The following is an 18,769-nucleotide window of genomic DNA, read 5'->3' as shown; positions in this document are numbered from 1 at the left end:
CTTTGGGTTGAAAGATGTCCTCTTGTCCGGTCGAAATAGCCGCTAATGTTAGCCACCAACTGGAGAGGTGTCCACCTCGTGAAAGCGCATGACAAAGAAATCCCAGAAAATCGCAATAAACTGCTATAAGTCGGTTTAAATTAACTACCTTATGATGTCTTTAACACCTATGACGAATAAAAACATGACCGGAGATATAGAACTACTAAAACGAAAGCGTTTGCAGGACGCCATTGTGATGTCTTCTTGCGCCAGGCGCACCGTTGAAAAGGACGGTACTTCCGTTCCACGGTCTTATATAAGGTCCCAGATTGCGCAATCCACTCCATTCAAATTCTCCCCGCTTACTGACATCTAGAGGAAGACGTATGCAGTGCATGTAGCCCGATGGCTTACATGGGGACTTATAAACTGACCTCAGAACAGGGACCTCGATTTCTGAAATCTCACTCCCTGACAGGAAATGTGCTGCAGAATGAGTTCTGTTTCACTCAGAGAAATAATTCAAACGGTTTTAGAAACTAGAGAGTGTTTTCTATCCAATAGTAATAATAATATGCATATTGTACGAGCAAGAATTGAGTACGAGGCAGTTTAATTTGGGAACTCATTTTTACAAAGTCGAAATGACGCCCCCATAGGCTCAAGAAGTTAAACATTGCACGTACGCTGTTGCCATCTCGTGGCCAAAATCTAAATTGCGCCTAAACTGGAATAATACATTGTGGCCTTTCTCTTGCATTTCAAAGATGATAAATAAATAAAAAATGCATATATATATTTTTTTGTTTGAAGAGGCAATTCTGGGATGCTGGCCTTCTAGGCAGAGTTGCAAAGAAAAAGCCATACAGTGGGGCAAAAAAGTATTTAGTCAGCCACCAATTGTGCAAGTTCTCCCACTTAAAAAGATGAGAGAGGCCTGTAATTTTCATCATATGTACACTTCAACTATGACAGACAAAATGAGAAAAAAAAATCCAGAAAATCACATTGTAGGATTTTTTATGAATTTATTTGCAAATGATGGTGGAAAATAAGTATTTGGTCAATAACAAAAGTTTATCTCAATACTTTGTTATATACCCTTTGTTGGCAATGACAGAGGTCAAACGTTTTCTGTAAGTCTTCACAAGGTTTTCACACACTGTTGCTGGTATTTTGGCCCATTCCTCCATGCAGATCTCCTCTAGAGCAGTGATGTTTTGGGGCTGTTGCTGGGCAACACGGACTTTCAACTCCCTCCAAAGATTTTCTATGGGGCTGAGATCTGGAGACTGGCTAGGCCACTCCAGGACCTTGAAATGCTTCTTACGAAGCCACTCCTTCGTTGCCCGGGCGGTGTGTTTGAGATCATTGTCATGCTGAAAGACCCAGCCACGTTTCATCTTCAATGCCCTTGCTGATGGTAGGCTTTGTTACTTTGATCCCAGCTCTCTGCAGGTCATTCACTAGGTCCCCCCGTGTGGTTCTGGGATTTTTGCTCACCGTTCTTGTGATCATTTTGACCCCACGGGGTGAGATCTTGCGTGGAGCCCCAGATCGAGGGAGATTATCAGTGGTCTTGTATGTCTTCCATTTCCAAATAATTGCTCCCACAGTTGATTTCTTCAAACCAAGCTGCTTACCTATTGCAGATTCAGTCTTCCCAGCCTGGTGCAGGTCTACAATTTTGTTTCTGGTGTCCTTTGACAGCTCTTTGGTCTTGGCCATAGTGGAGTTTGGAGTGTGACTGTTTGAGGTTGTGGACAGGTGTCTTTTATACTGATAACAAGTTTAAACAGGTGCCATTAATACAGGTAACGAGTGGAGGACAGAGGAGCCTCTTAAAGAAGAAGTTACAGGTCTGTGAGAGCCAGAAATCTTGCTTGTTTGTAGGTGACCAAATACTTATTTTCCACCATAATTTGCAAATAAATTCATTAAAAATCCTACAATGTGATTTTCTGGATTTCTTTTTCTCATTTTGTCTGTCATAGTTGAAGTGTACATATGATGAAAATTACAGGCCTCTCTCATCTTTTTAAGTGGGATAACTTGCACAATTGGTGGCTGACTAAATACTTTTTTGCCCCACTGTATCTCAGACTGGCCAATAAAAAAAGAAAAGATTAATATGGGCTAAAGAACACAGACACTGAACAGAGGAACTTCCGGAGTCGCCTCTTCACTGTTGATGTTGAGACTGGTGTTTTGCGGGTACTATTTAATGAAGCTACCAGTTGAGGACTTGTGAGGCGTCTGTTTCTCATACTAGACTCTCAAATGTACTTGTCCTCTTGCTCAGTTGTGCACCGGGGCCTCCCACTTCTCTTTCTATTCTGGTTTGCGCTGTTCTGTGAAGTGAGTAGTACACAGCATTGTACGAGATCTTCAGTTTCTTGGCAATTTCTCCCATGGAATAGCCTTCATTTCTCAGAACACTAGTAGACTGACGAGTTTCAGAAGAAAGTTATTTGTTTCTGGCCATTTTGAGCCTGTAATTGAACCCACAAATGCTGATGCTCCAGATACTCAACTTGTCTAAAGAAGGCCAGTTGTATTGCTTCTTTAATCAGGACAACAGTTATCAGCTGTGCTAACATAATTGCAAAGGGTATTCTAATGTTCAATAAGCCTTTTAAAACGATACACTTGAATTAGCTAACACAACGTGCCATTGGAATGGAGTGATGGTTGCTGATAAGGGGCCTCTGTACGCCTATGTAGATATTCCATAAAAAATCAGTCGTTTCCAGCTACAATAGTCATTTACAACATTAACAATGTCTACACTGTATTTCTGATCAATAATGATGTTATTTTAATGGACAAAAAAATTGCTTTTCTTTCAAAAACAAGGACATTTCTAAGTGACCCCAATCTTTTGAACGGTAGTGTATATTGTAACATCTGATTACATAAATGAAGTTAAGTATGATGAGAGAGAATGTGGGAGAATAGGTTAATGAGTGTGGGGAAGCGAACAATGCATAATTATGTAATCATCGATTGTGAATGAAGAACATGGCGGGCCATTCTATTGTCTTGATATATTCTAATTATAATCTCAAAATAGTATGTACCCTACAGTGGTTCCTCCTTTAACTTCTCTGCGCTACGGATCCCTTTTACGGGATCATTTTCCTAAACAACCGCTGAATTGCAGGGCGCAAAATATTACAAAAAATATTTAGAATCATGCAATCACAAGTGAAATATACCAAAACACAGTTTAGCTTGTTGTTAATACACCTATCGTGTCAGATTTTGAAAATATGCTTTACAGAGAAAGAAATCCAAGCTTTTGTGAGTGTATCAATCAATGCTAGAACAGCTAGCCCCAAATTAGCATGGCCATGAAAGTCAGAAAAGCAATAAAATTAATCACTTACCTTTGATAATCTTCGGATGTTTGCACTCACGAGACTCCCAGTTACACAATAAATTTTATTTTTGTTCGATAAATATTACTTTTATAACAAAAAAACGCCATTTTGGGTTGCGCGTTGTTGAGAAAACTACAGCCTCGTTCCGGTGCTGAAAGGCAGAAGAAAATTCCCAAACGTATCAGATTCAAAAATATTACAAAAAATATTTAGAATCATGCAATCACAAGTGAAATATACCAAAACACAGCTTAGCTTGTTGTTAATCCACCTATCGTGTCAGATTTTGAAAATATGCTTTGCAACGAAAGCAATCTAAGCTTTTGTGAGTGTATCAATCAATGCTAGAACAGTTAGCCTTATATTAGCTTGGTTAGCTTGGTCACGAAAGTCAGAAAAGCAATAAAATTAATCACTTACCTTTGATAATCTTCGGATGTTTACACTCACGAGACTCCCAGTTACACAACAAATGTTATTTTTGTTCGATAAATATTACTTTTATAACGAAAAAACGCCATTTGGGTTGCGTGTTATGTTCAGAAAACCAAAGCCTCGTTCCATTCGACGAAAATTCCAAAAAGTATCTGTAATGGTCGTAGAAACATGTCAAATGTTTTTATAATCAAACCTCAGGTTGTTTTTAACAAACATAATCGATAATATTTCAACCGGACCGTAACCTATTCAATAAGAGAGAAAAAGAAAATGGAGAGCTACCCCACTCGCGTGCAGGAACTATTCAGAGGACACCTGACTACTTTTGAAAAATCTCACAAATTTTTCAAAATAAAAGCCTGAAACTATGTCTAAAGCCTGGTCACAGCCTGAGGAAGCCATTGGAAAATGAATCTGGTTGATACCCCTTTAAATGGAAGAAAGACGGCCAGGAAACACAGATAAAAAAAAAAAATCACTTCCGGGTTAGATTTTTGCCTGCAGAATCAGTTTTGTTATACTCACAGACAATATTTTGACAGTTTTGGAAACTTTGGAGTTTTTCTATCCTAATCTGTAAATTATATGCATATTCTACGATCTGGACCTGAGAAATAGTCAGTTTACCTTGGGAACGTTATTTAAAAAAAAAAAAAAAATCTGGCCCTAGCATCAAGAGGTTAAAAGTTGTGAGCTTGCACCACGGGACTTAGAGGTACCCAGCGTCACGGCTTCATTGCTCCAGACCATCACAAGGGGGAGTTAGAGCACTCATTATGCATTTGGGTCCCAAGGTTTTTATATGACCAATCATATCGAGTGGTTCCAATGACGAATTTTGATGTGAGCCACCGGTCCCTGGTGGCGTTCTTCAACAAAGATGGCTGACAACATTACTGTGGAACTAAATGTAAGTAGTTATAACGTCATAACAAGTCAAGCAAAAAATGTACAATTGAGAGGAATATGTTAGTTAATGTAGAGACAAACGTTTGTGCATATTTATAAGTCAATTTACGAAAATCGCTATTTAGCATGTTATCTGACTAGCTAACATTTGCCAGCTAGCTAGTGTTATGACAGGATAATTAATTTGTAATTCGTGTTGTTTAATCCTTTAGGGACTCCTGAGAGAACCAGCAAACCAGGCTGTCATCTTATGAAACAGTGGCTGTAAAAATCTAGCTCGCTAAAGCATTTACTGCAAATTGAATGTACAATTGTGTAAGCTTGCCTTTCAATGCAGCTGAAGTAACATAGATAGCTAACTATTTACTTGCTTATTGTGTAGTGAAGGATAAAAAAATAACTGGATGTGTAGCTCGCTACAGTATGTAGCCCATTTGTGTATGGACCCTAAAATGTTAGGTTCTGAACTAATATTCATACCAATCTATGAACCTCAGCTATCATAGCTGTTGTTTCAACTTCAAGTCTGAATGGCATTAATGAAGCCTATGGATAGAGTAGAATATAATAACTGTATTGTGCCAAGGATGCATGTCCTATATACATGTACTGTAGTTATTACCACGCATGAGATTCCCACATTGTAGCCTGTACATTGAACATATTCACTGATCATGTACTCTTCCTTGGCAAATAATGGTGCGGTTCAGGTATGAATCTGACACATTAATTTTCAGTCATATCAAACTCCATTATTTGAATGATGCTGTATTTGCATGTATCTATTACAATTATACACTTCAACAGTGTTTACCACTCCTGCTCCTGGGACATCAATGATTACATATTGTAATTATGCACTAGATTAGAAACATGATTGATTTGTAATTCATATATATATATATATATATATATAAACAATGCATATCTAACTCCCTTCATCTGCATTAATCTGAGGACACAGGATAGTATTTCAATGAGATACTTAACTTCAACCAGTTCATTATCCAGGTGTTATAAATACATAATTGTCACGATCATCGTAATGAGCGGACTAAGGCGCAGCGTGATTGAAGTTCCACATCTTTATTACGGTGAAACTTTAAACAAAAAACAATAAACCAATAACGAAAACGTGAAAGTAGTGGTGCACAGGCACAAACACAAAACAATATCCCACAAACACAGGTGGGAAAAATGGCTACCTAAATATGATCCCCAATTAGAGGCAACGATTACCAGCTGCCTCTAATTGGGAACCATACAAAACACCAACATAGAAATATTGCGCTAGAACACCCCCTAGTCACGCCCTGACCTACTACACCATAGAGAACCAAGGGCTCTCTATGGTCAGGGCGTGACAATAATACATGATTTATAATTGTAATATTATATTATAAATACAAGTTCAATCTGTACTTCAATGCACATATGGTGTGACAAAAAGCTCTATTTTTGTCTCATCAGACCACATGACCTTCTCCCATTCCTCCTCTGGATCATCCAGATGGTCATTGGCAAACTTCAGACGGGCCTGGACTGTAACGTTCGTCTTGTGGTGATTGAACGGACCAAGGCGCAGCGGGTGATGAATACATACTGAATTTATTTAACAGACGAAACACTGACAAAACACTAGAACAAACTACAAAACAATAAACGAAGGCAACAGACCTGAAACAAACGAACCTACATATAGACGAAGAACGCACGAACAGGAACAGACTACCTAAAATGAACGAACAAACGAAACAGTCCCATGTGGTATACACAGACACAGGAACAATCACCCACAAACAAACAGTGAGAACAACCTACCTTAATATGGCTCTCAATCAGAGGAAACGACACACACCTGCCTCTAATTGAGAACCATACCAGGCAAACCATTAACCCAACATAGAAAACACATAACATAGACTACCCACCCCAACTCACGCCCTGACCAATTAAACACATACAAAACAACAGAAAACAGGTCAGGAACGTGACATGGACATGCGCTGGCTTGAGCAGGGGGACCTTGCGTGCGCTGCAGGATTTTAATCCATGACGGCGTAGTGTGTTACTAATGGTTTTCTTTGAGACTGTGGTCCCAGCTCTCTTCAGGTCATTGACCAGGTCCTGCCGTGTAGTTCTGGGCTGATCCCTCACCTTCCTCATGATCATTGATGCCCCACGAGGTGAGATCTTGCATGGAGCCCCAGACCGAGGGTGATTGACCGTCATCTTGAACTTCTTCCATTTTCTAATAATTGCGCCAACAGTTGTTGCCTTCTCACCAAGCCGCTTGCCTATTGTCCTGTAGCCCAATCCCAGCCTTGTACAGGTCTATAATTTTATCCCTGATTTCCTTACACAGCTCTCTGGTCTTGGCCATTGTGGAGAGGTTGGAGTCTGTTTGATTGAGTGTGTGGACAGGTGTCTTTTATACAGGTAACGAGTTCAAACAGGTGCAGTTAATACAGGTAATGAGTGGAGAACAGGAGGGCTTCTTAAAGAAAAACTAACAGGTCTGTGAGAGCCGGAATTCTTACTGGTTGGTAGGTGATCAAATACTTATGTCATGCAATAAAATGCAAATTAATTACTTAAAAATATTACAATGTGATTTTCTGGATTTTTGTTTTAGATTCCGTCTCTCACAGTTGAAGTGTACCTATGATAAAAAATTACAGACCTCTACATGCTTTGTAAGTAGGAAAACCTGCAAAATCGGCAGTGTTTCAAATACTTGTTCTCCCCACTGTATATTGTTTGATTTATTTTGTTAAAGTTACTCTTTCATTTGAGTTTGCAATTCATGTTATTTTGGTTATGTGTGCCCATGAAAACTGTTTTCACACCTTAATATAGGGAGATACGAAATGTTACGAGATTACAGTGCACTTCTGAGATCTCTGTACAATAAAGAGTCTAACAGCAATATCCAGGAATTTTACAGGATCAAGTTCAATGTGTAATTCAGTTGTTAAATGCTTAGTATTTTAGATAACGACAAACGACAGTATCAGAAAATATAAGGAAAGAAAGGTATATGTTTTATGTCAGGACTTTTGCCTAACCTGTGAAGACTCCAAGCATGAGAAAGGGTTTAAACATTCAACTTATGAATTATATTGAATGTATCTATGTTCCCCCTTCATATCTTAATGTAATCTTCAATTCAAGCCTACTATAAGTGTTTGCCCTCAGGCCTGGAGGGAAGAAAAAGTCATTCCGTTATCTATGAATAGTAAAGCCCCTTTTACTGACTCAAATAGCCGAACAATGTGGTAGCAGGATTACAAGATTATGTTATATTTATGCACCAAATGGTTGTTTTATTAAATAGAGTAAGGTTCTTAGGACTCTCTTTCTCGCTTTCTGAGTTAACTTCTTGTGAATAGGGGGCGCTGTTTTCACTTTGGGAAAAAAATCGTGCCCAATTTAAACGGCCTCGTACTCTATTCTAGATCGTACTATTGGATAGAAAACACTCTCAAGTTTCTAAAACTGTTTGAGTTATATCTGTGAGTAAAACAGAACTCATTTGGCAGCAAACTTCCAGACAGGAAGTGAAAAATCTGAAAACGATGCTCTGTTCCAGGGCCTGCCTATTGAATTGCCTTATATTTATGGATTTGCATGCACTGCATACGCCTTCCACTAGATGTCAACAGGCAGTGGAAGGTGGAATGGGGTGTCTAGCTTGATCTGAGGTCGAACAAGAGCTCTTGGAATGACGTGACCAGAATTTCCTTTCTCTACCTAGGCGCGGGAAGGACATCAACATCGGCTTCTGAAAAGCGTTCGGTATACACGGTGGATATCTCCGGCTCTGATTTTATTTGATAGATGTGATAAAAACATCATAAAGTAGTTTTTTTCAACCGAGTTGTATCAGTTTATTCAACGTTTATTGCGACTTTTGGAATTTTCCTTTCTTTGCGTCAGGAGATGATGGGCATGTTCGCGCCACATGGCTAGCTAAGGTTGCTAATTCGACAGGAGAAAAGGACATTCTAAAACCAAACAACGATTTATTCTGGACCTAGGACTCCTTGTACAAGATTCTGATGGAAGCTCAGCAAAAGTAAGAACAATTTATGATGTTATTTCGTATTTCTGTGGAAAATGTTGAGTCCTATTTTCCGCCCTTTTTGCGGGCGCTGTCTCGCTATAACGTAAGCTGTTTGTTATGGTAAAGTTATTTTAAAAAATCTAACACGGCGGTTGCATTAAGAACTAGTGTATCTTTCATTTGCTGTCCAACATGTATTTTTTAGTAAAGTTTATGATGAGTTCTTTGGTCAGATTAGGTGAGTGTCCAAAATATCTCCGGACAATTTGGTGAATCGATGCTACATATTCACAATGTATAACCACGGTTTGCAGCTCTAAATATGCACATTTTCGAACAAAACATAAGTGTATTGTATAACCTGATGTTATAAGACTGTCATCTGATGAAGTTGGTCAAGGTTAGTGATTAATTTTATATCTTTTGCTGGTTTTTGCGATCGCTACCTTTTGCTGCTGATAAATGCATTTGTGTGGTTGGCTATTGTGGTAAGCTAATATAATGCTATATTGTGTTTTCGCTGTAAAACACTTAAAAAATCTGAAATATTGGCTGGATTCGCAAGATGTTTATCTTTCATTTGCTGTACACCATGTATTTTTCATAAATGTTTTATAATGAGTATTTAGGTATTTCACGTTGCTCTCTGTAATTATTCTGGCTGCTTTGGTGATATTTTTGATGGTAGCCGCAATGTAAAACTATGATTTATACCTCAAATATGCACATTTTTGAACAAAACATAAATTTATTGTATAACATGTTATAAGACTGTCATCTGATGAAGTTGTTTCTTGGTTAGTGACTAATTATTACTCTATTTGGTCGGTTTTGTGATAGCTACCTATGCGGTAGAAAAATTGTGAAAATATGCGGTTGAGTCTTTTGCTATTGTGGTTAGCTAATAGAAATACATATTGTGTTTTCGCTGTAAAACATTTTAAAAATCGGAAATGATGGCTGGATTCACAATATGTTTATCTTTCATTTGCTGTATTGGACTTGTGATTTCATTAAAATTATATTATATGATATCCCTGTCGCGTTAGGCTAGGCTATGCTAGTCAGCTTTTTTGATGAGGAGGATCCGGGATCCGGGAGAGAGAAGCGGTAACAGAGAGGAGTCTTTTGAAGATTGGGCTGGCAACTGTTAAATAGATGATTTCCACTCTAGAATCCTGCACTTAGTCTGGACGTATGGTTTGTCATGGGTCCCCAGATCCTCAAAAGGTCTACAGCTGCACCATTGAGAGCATCCTGACCGGTTGCATCACCGCCTGGTATAGCAACTGATCGGCATCTGACCATAAGGTGCTACAGAGGGTAGTGAGTATGGCCCAGTACATCACTGGGGCCAAGCTTCCTGTCATCGAGGACCTATATTATAATTGACGGTGTCAGAGGAAAGCCCATAAAATTGTCAGAGACCCCAGTCACCCAAGTCATAGACGTTTTTTTCTGCTACTGCATGGATGGGTTTTGCTAGAGATAGCTTGAGCTGACAATTGCTTGGTAATAAAAACCTAAAATTGTAATTTCATAGACAAGATGTGGTGTGTGTGACCCGAGAAAGACATAGCCTGGAAGAGTTTAGAACAATGACTCATTGTCTCATCTTCCCAACAGTCAAGACTGTTGGGTCAACGGTTTCAATATTGCTATAATTTATCGATATTGAATAAAGATGATTGTTTGAAGAAATTACAAAGTCTCTCTAACTTGAATAGAATATTCCTCCACAATATTTGGTGACCCAGATTGGACACCAAACTCCATCTGTGGACTGTTGCTGAGGATCTTGGTTTAACCGTGCACGGAGGCCACACCAACTGGCTCAAGGGAAACCCGCTCTCCACTGAAGGAGAAGCCAGGGGACTGCCTAAGATCTGAAGGAGGGTGTCAGGAGGGTGGTTATGGTGTTCCGAACAGAGACAGATACATAGGGTGAGACTGACATTTCTTGGAAATAATAATTATTTAAAAAAAAAAATGAAAATGGAGTTCCGAGGGAACTGCCGTCAGACGTTAACATCCTAATCTGTGTGTATTGGATGACGACTAGGATCAGTATGAACAATTAACGTTAGCATCCAGAATCTGTGTGAACTAGTTAAGACTTCAAAGCTTTGGAAACTAGAATCTGTGTGAATTAGTTTAAGACTTTAAAGCAAAAACCTTGTGTGGGTTAGAGACCTGTGTGGACTCAAAAAAGCTCTATAGAAATATTAGACAATGCATTATAATGATATAGTATAAGATGCACCTGTAATTGTTTCAGACCAAACCCCATTTTAGAACTAAGTCCTGAAGTTACTGCCGTTTTAAGGTTATGAGATCCTGTACCATGGGTTAGTATTGTAAGATGTAAATGTATTAGTTATTTATCTCAGCACCTAACCCAGAGATAGACATTTGAAAATATTCTTTCAGGTTATAAAAAATATTGTAGAAAACAACTAATTGATTTAGTATGTTTTGGGAACAGTACTGTGTGAATGCGAATGAGAGTTGTGTGAGTGTAGAAATAAGTGTTCATTTGAAGTTTTTTATAAAAATTTGCTGATTTTAAATAAGCTGATTCAACACTGCCCATCATAGAATGTCACAGGGTGGTATTATTAAGAGCTAGATGTTATTTTAGAAAATAGCGGCAAGTCTATAATTTCTGGAAGTGTAAGGAATTGTTGAGGATATGTGTGGAGCATTATTCCCATAGGGCAGCATCCGGGAAACTAAAGTTTTTGGGTTCTGCTGGGAGTGTATGGATGAAGAGTTGTTGGAAACGGAGTGATTAATTAATTAATGTGAGTACCAAAGATTTCCTACATTATATATTGATTCTGTAAAGACATAAAAAAAAAGGAATGAGAAATTGTATGTGTGTATAATCGATTACTAAATTTGATAAAGAAATACTGGGAATATAATGAGATGCAACTTAAACAACCCATACATGCACGTACGTAGGTTCAGAGTGGTATATTTATGGATCATTTGTATGGTAGCAAAATTGCAAGATTATGTTATAATACTTTAATTGCATCAAATGGTTGTTTTATTCAACAGAATAGAGTATTCTTAACTATTGTGTGTGTGTTCTACTGAGGATGGGCCTCTGGGAGATAACACTGACAGGAGATTTATGATGTCTTTTGGGTGATGAAACCAAAAGAGCATTCCAGAGCATGGGTTAATGTTTCTCTTTCTATACCGTATCAGGGAGAGATGGTTCCAGTTTGGAGTCGGAGGGACTGACACTGGTCTATACAATGAAAACTGTTGACACAGCAGATACTGTCTGCTATGTATTACAGGTATCTTTCATACAAATCTTAACCATGTGATCCATTCTATATATCTGTTATTCGTCATGTAGGTTGAAAGGGGTGTATCTTGGCTATGAAAGACCTTTGTACTTTTGTCTCGGGGCTCTCAACGAATCATCAGAGATGGTGATTCGTCGACCAGCCATCGCTACTGCAAAGCTCTCACTAATAAAGATTCAGTTTAAGTATAACTCTGACTAGTGTGATAAGTTTGTCTCTCCTCATTTGATAATACAGAAATTAACCACCACATTTGTTAGAGATAAGGTTAAAGCATTATATGACTGTCTACAGGATCTGGGAAATAGTCTCAGAAAAAGATTGGCATATATTAAACCCGCGAGGAGAGAGGAGTGGAAATAAATGAATGGAAGAGGTCAACTATAGCAAAGCCATAAAATATGCTAATAAAAGCGCACAAGCCTTCTACCAATTCGTATTGATGTTAGCGTTCTATCAGCGTAATTGCACTAACCTGTAACGGTTGTTCTCCTCCTCTTCGTCCGAAGAGGAGGAGTAGGGATTGGACCAAAGCGCAGCGTTGTTATATGACATAATGATTTATTTAAACGAATAGACGAAACACGAAAACACTTTCACAAATTACCAAAACAAATAAACGATGTAGACAGACCTGGACTTGAGAACTTACAATAAACGAAGAATGCACGAACAGGAACAGACTACATGAAACACAAACGAAACAGTCCCGTGTGGTAGACATACAGACACGAGATACAACCACCCACAACAAACAATGTGAAACAACCTACCTATATATGGTTCTCAATCAGAGGAAAACGTAAAACACCTGCCTCTGATTGAGAGCCATACAAGGTCAATTAAACCTGACACTTAACATAGAACAAACAACACAGACTGCCCACCCAGCTCACGTCCTGACCCACTAAACACAACTATACAAAAGGAAAACAAGGTCAGGAACGTGACATTACCCCCCCCCCAAGATGCGGACTCCGGCCGCAAAACTCAACCTCAAGGGGAGGGTTTGGGTGGGCATCTGTCCACGGTGGCGGCTCCGGCTCCGGACGCTGTCCCCACACCACCATAGTCACTCCCTGCTTCCGTATCTCCCTCCCAATGACCACCCTCCAAATAAACCCACCTAAATTAAGGGGCATCACCGGGATAAGGGGCAGCACCGGGATAAGGGGCAGCACCGGACTGAGGGACGGCAGCTCCGGACTGAGGGACGGCAGCTCCGGACTGAGGGACGGCAGCTCCGGACTGAGGGACGGCAGCTCCGGACTGAGGGACGGCAGCTTCGGACTGAGGGACGGCAGCTCCGGACTGGCTGACGGCTCTGGCTGGTCATGGCTGGCTGACGGCTCTGGCTGGTCATGGCTGGCTGACGGCTCTGGCTGGTCATGGCTGGCTGACGGCTCTGGCTGGTCATGGCTGGCTGACGGCTCTGGCTGGTCATGGCTGGCTGACGGCTCTGGCTGGTCATGGCTGGCTGACGGCTCTGGCTGGTCCTGTCTGGCGGAAGGCTCTGGCTGATCCTGTCTGGCGGAAGGCTCTGGCTGATCCTGTCTGGCGGAAGGCTCTGGCTGATCCTGTCTGGCGGACGGCTCTGAAGGCTCATGGCAGACGGGCGGCTTTGCAGGCTCAGTACAGACGGGCGGCTTTGAAGGCTCAGTACAGACGGGCAGTTCATGCGGTGCTTGGCAGACGGACAGTTCAGACGGCGTTGGGCAGACGGGCAGTTCAGGCGCCGTTGGGCAGACGGGCAGTTCAGACGGCGTTGGGCAGACGGGCAGTTCAGGCGCCGCTGGGCAGACGGCAGACTCTGGCCGGCTGAGACGCACTGTAGGCCTGGTGCGTGGTACCGGAACTGGAGGTACCGGGCTAAGGACACGCACCATCAGGCTAGTGCGGGGAACAACAACAGGGCACACTGGACTCTCAAGGCGTACTATAGGCCTGGTGCGTGGTACCGGCACTGGTGGTACCGGGCTGAGGGCACGCACATCAGGGCGAGTATGGGGAGAAGGAACAGTGCGTACAGGGCTCTGGAGACGCACAGGAGGCTTGATGCGTGGTGCCGGAACTGGAGGCACTGGGCTGGAGACACGCACCACAGGGAGAGTGCGTGGAGGAGGAACAGGACTCTGGAGACGCACTGGAAGCCTGGTGCGTGGTGTAGGCACTGGTGGTACTGGGCTGGAGCGGGGAGGTGGCGCCGGAAATACCGGACCGTGCAGGCGTACTGGCTCCCTTGAGCACTGAGCCTGCCCAACCTTACCTGGTTGTATGCTCCCCGTCGCCCGATCAGTGCGGGGAGGTGGAATAACCCGTACCGGGCTATGTAGGCGAACCGGGGACACCATGCGTAAGGCTGGTGCCATGTAAGCCGGCCCGAGGAGACGCACTGGAGACCAGACGCGTTGAGCCGGCTTCATGGCACCTGGCTCAATACTCAATCTAGCCCGGCCGATACGAGGAGCTGGTATGTACCGCACCGGGCTATGCACACGTACAGGAGACACCATGCGCTCTACTGCGTAACACGGTGTCTGCCCGTACTCTCGCTCTCCACGGTAAGTACAGGGAGTAGGCGCAGGTCTCCTACCTGACTTCGCCACACTCCCTTTTAGCCCCCCCCCCCCAAGACATTTTTGGGGTTTATTTTCGGGTTTCCAGCCACGTCTCCTTGCTGCCTCCTCATACCACCGCTCCTGGGCTTTAGCTGCCTCCCTCTCTTCAAAAGAGCGGCGATATTCCCCTGTCTGAGCCCAGGGTCCTTTTCCAGCCAATATTTCCTCCCAAGTCCACGAGTCCTGGTATTTTGGCCGCTGCTGCTGGTTCCTCTCACGCTGCTTGATCCTTGCTAGGTGGGTGGTTCTGTAACGGTTGTTCTCCTCCTCTTCGTCCGAAGAGGAGGAGTAGGGATTGGACCAAAGCGCAGCGTTGTTATATGACATAATGATTTATTTAAACGAATAGACGAAACACGAAAACACTTTCACAAATTACCAAAACAAATAAATGATGTAGACAGACCTGGACTTGAGAACTTACAATAAACGAAGAACGCACGAACAGGAACAGACTACATGAAACACAAACGAAACAGTCCCGTGTGGTAGACATACAGACACGAGATACAACCACCCACAACAAACAATGTGAAACAACCTACCTATATATGGTTCTCAATCAGAGGAAAACGTAAAACACCTGCCTCTGATTGAGAGCCATACAAGGTCAATTAAACCTGACACTTAACATAGAACAAACAACACAGACTGCCCACCCAGCTCACGTCCTGACCCACTAAACACAACTATACAAAAGGAAAACAAGGTCAGGAACGTGACATAACCATACTATTTGTGAAGTTATTTGAGTATATAGTATGCTTATTGGTCTTAAGATGCAAATTCTTTGTTTTAAAATTGGCAGTATATATGGGCGAGAGCACAAATGATGTTATGAATAGTCAAACTTTGCATCAAGCCGCATTTAAACAATTGCTAAAGGGTGTAGATTTGGGTGTTCTGTGTTGATACAACATGTAGGGAATTTGTTATTGGCGTGAAAAGACAAGCAAACTCATATGCCAAACATCCCCACATTAGTCAACTATGTGGTAGAGCAGGGTCACAAGGCATCATATGGGAAACTACAACCAGCGAAACAAGAGAGAACATATTTGGGGTTTTGAGTACAATGCGACTCAGGAAAACCCTAGATGTTTTAATCTCGTGAGACACTTTTATTTTTTCAAATTCTAAAACAGATTTATTGAATTGACGAAAGGGAGGAAGAGAACAGAGTAATTAAAGTGGCCTCCCTGTGAACAGACGTTATCTTTCTTTTGACTATAATTGTAAAAAATAAAAATTTCACCTGGTAACGTAACGTTAGACGGGAAGACAGAGGTAGAAACATTCTTTGAAAGTTGCTGATTATTGTTACTTGGTTTTGTAGTTTAGGTAACACCAGTAAAATGAAGCAGGAAGGCAAAGCCATTTAAAATTATAATCTGTTACCATTACGTGGAACAGTGTCCAGTAATTAAAGTAGATTGAAATAAGTATTGAATATTAACATGATAAGACAGCACCAACTTTTTGAAGATCCTACATTTGTTAAACAACAGGTTTATATTTTGACTAAATTAATGCAACAGGTTGCAATGATTAGATTACCGGAAAGGGGTTATGGGTTTGTTTACTTTAGATGGTGTCGATTCCACTTAATGAAACACCTCTATTAGGGCTCCCGAGTGGCGCAGCTGTCTAAAGCACTGCATCTCAGTGCAAGAGGCCTCACTACAGTCCCTGGTTCGAATCCAGGCTGAATCACATCCGGCCGTGATTGGGAGTTCCGCAGTGCAATTGGTCTGGGTTTGCCCGGGGTAGGCCGTCATTTTAAATACAAATGTGTTCTTAACTGACTTGCCTAGTTAAATAAAGGTTTTGCTAGAGATAGCTTAAGCTGACTGTGGCTTGCTGATAAAAACCTAAAGTTGGCATTTCATAGACAAGATGTGGTGTGTGTGACCCAAGATAGAGATAGCCTGGAAGTGTTTAGAACAATGCCTCATTGTCTCATCTTCCTGGCATCTGGGAAACTAAGCCGGGTTGGGGGTAGATAACCAAGGTGGCTTATAGGAGTTGGAACCAGTCCGACTAAGCATTTTTAGGTGCCATATAGCATCTGTTTTTTCATTATCAGTTAGGCTCTCGGTTTAATTATTGCAATAATGAATCGATATTGAATAAAGATAACTGTTTGAAGAAATGACAAAGTCTCTCTCACTTGAATAGAATATTCCACCACAACAATCAGCCTGTTACCAACCCTTTAAACTTTTGGAAAATATTGTGCTTGACCAGATACAATGCTATTTTACAGTAAACAAATTGACAACAGACTTTCAGCGTGCTTATCCTCTTGAGCCTATGGGGGCGCCATTTCGACTTTGTAAAAATGAGTTCCCAAATTAAACTGCCTCGTACTCAATTCTTGCTCGTACAATATGCATATTATTATTACTATTGGATAGAAAACACTCTCTAGTTTCTAAAACCGTTTGAATTATTTCTCTGAGTGAAACAGAACTCATTCTGCAGCACATTTCCTGTCAGGGAGTGAGATTTCAGAAATCGAGGTCCCTGTTCTGAGGTCAGTTTATAAGTCCCCATGTAAGCCATCGGGCTACATGCACTGCATACGTCTTCCTCTAGATGTCAGTAAGCGGTGAGAATTTTAATGGAGTCGATTGCGCAATCTGGGGCCCTATATAAGACCGTGGAACAGAAGTACCGTCCTTTTCAACGGTGCGCCTGGCGCATCAGGGACATCACAATGGCCTCCTGCAAAGCTTTTGTTTTAGCAGTTCTGTATCTCCGGTCATGTTTTTATTCGTTATAGTTGTTAAAGACATCATAAGGTAGTTAATTTAAACCGATTTATAGCAGTTTATATCCGTTTATTGCGATTTTCCTGGATTTCTTTGTCATGCGCTTTCACGAGTTGGACACCTCTCCAGTGGGTGGCTAACGTTAGCGGCTATTTCGACAGGACAAGAGGACATCTTTCAACCAAAAGACGATTGTTCTGGAGAAAGGACACCTTGCCCAAGATTCTGATGGAAGCTCAGCAAATAGTAAGCAGTCTTTATGCTGTTAATTCGTACTTATGTTGACAAATGTCAAATAATAATTCCGCCATGAATTATGGTGCGGTCTCGCTTTAGCGCACGCTGTATTGCGCAGTAACGTTAATTTTAAAAATCTAACACAGCGATTGCATTAAGAACTAATTTATCTTTCATTTGCTGTCCAATCTGTATTTTTTAGTCAAGTTTATGAATAGTTTTCGATTAGATTAGGTGCCTCTCCAAGATGGCGCCGGACAGATTGCTTGAAGTTTTGGCCACTAATCACATTGTATAACCATGATTTGTGCCGCTAAATATGCACATTTTCGAACAAACTCTATATGCATTGTATAATATGATGTTATAGGACTGTCATCTGAAGAATTCTGAGAAGGTTAGTGAAAAAATTTATATATTTTGGTGGTTTATACGTTATCGCTATTTTTGCCTTGAATCAATGCTGTTGTGATGTTTGCTATTGTGGTAAGCTAATATAACGCTATATTGTGTTTTCGCTGTAAAACACTTAGAAAATCTGAAACATTGTCTGGATTCACAAGATCTGTGTCTTTCATTTGCTGTACGCTGTGTATTTTTAAGAAATGTTTTATGATGAGTAATTAGGTAATACACGTTGCTCTCTGTAGTTATTCTAGTCGCTTTGGTGAGAGTTGTGATGGTGGCTGCAATGGTAAACTATGATTTATACCTGAAATATGCACATTTTTCTAACAAAACATATGCTATACAATAAATATGTTATCAGACTGTCATCTGATGAAGTTGTTTCTTGGTTAGTGGCTATTTATATCTTTATTTGGTCGAATTTGTGATAGCTACTGATGGAGTAAAAAAATGGTGGAGTAAGAAAGTGGTGTCTTTTGCTAACGTGGTTAGCTAATAGATTTACATATTGTGTCTTCCCTGTAAAACATTTTAAAAATCAGAAATGATGGCTGGATTCACAAGATGTGTATCTTTCATCTGGTGTCTTGGACTTGTGATTTAATGATATTTAGATGCTAGTATTTAC

This window comes from Salvelinus namaycush, chromosome 8 (assembly GCF_016432855.1).
Source record: "Salvelinus namaycush isolate Seneca chromosome 8, SaNama_1.0, whole genome shotgun sequence".
NCBI classification, from domain to species: Eukaryota; Metazoa; Chordata; class Actinopteri; order Salmoniformes; family Salmonidae; genus Salvelinus; species Salvelinus namaycush.
Note: the sequence above shows the minus strand (reverse complement) of the source record.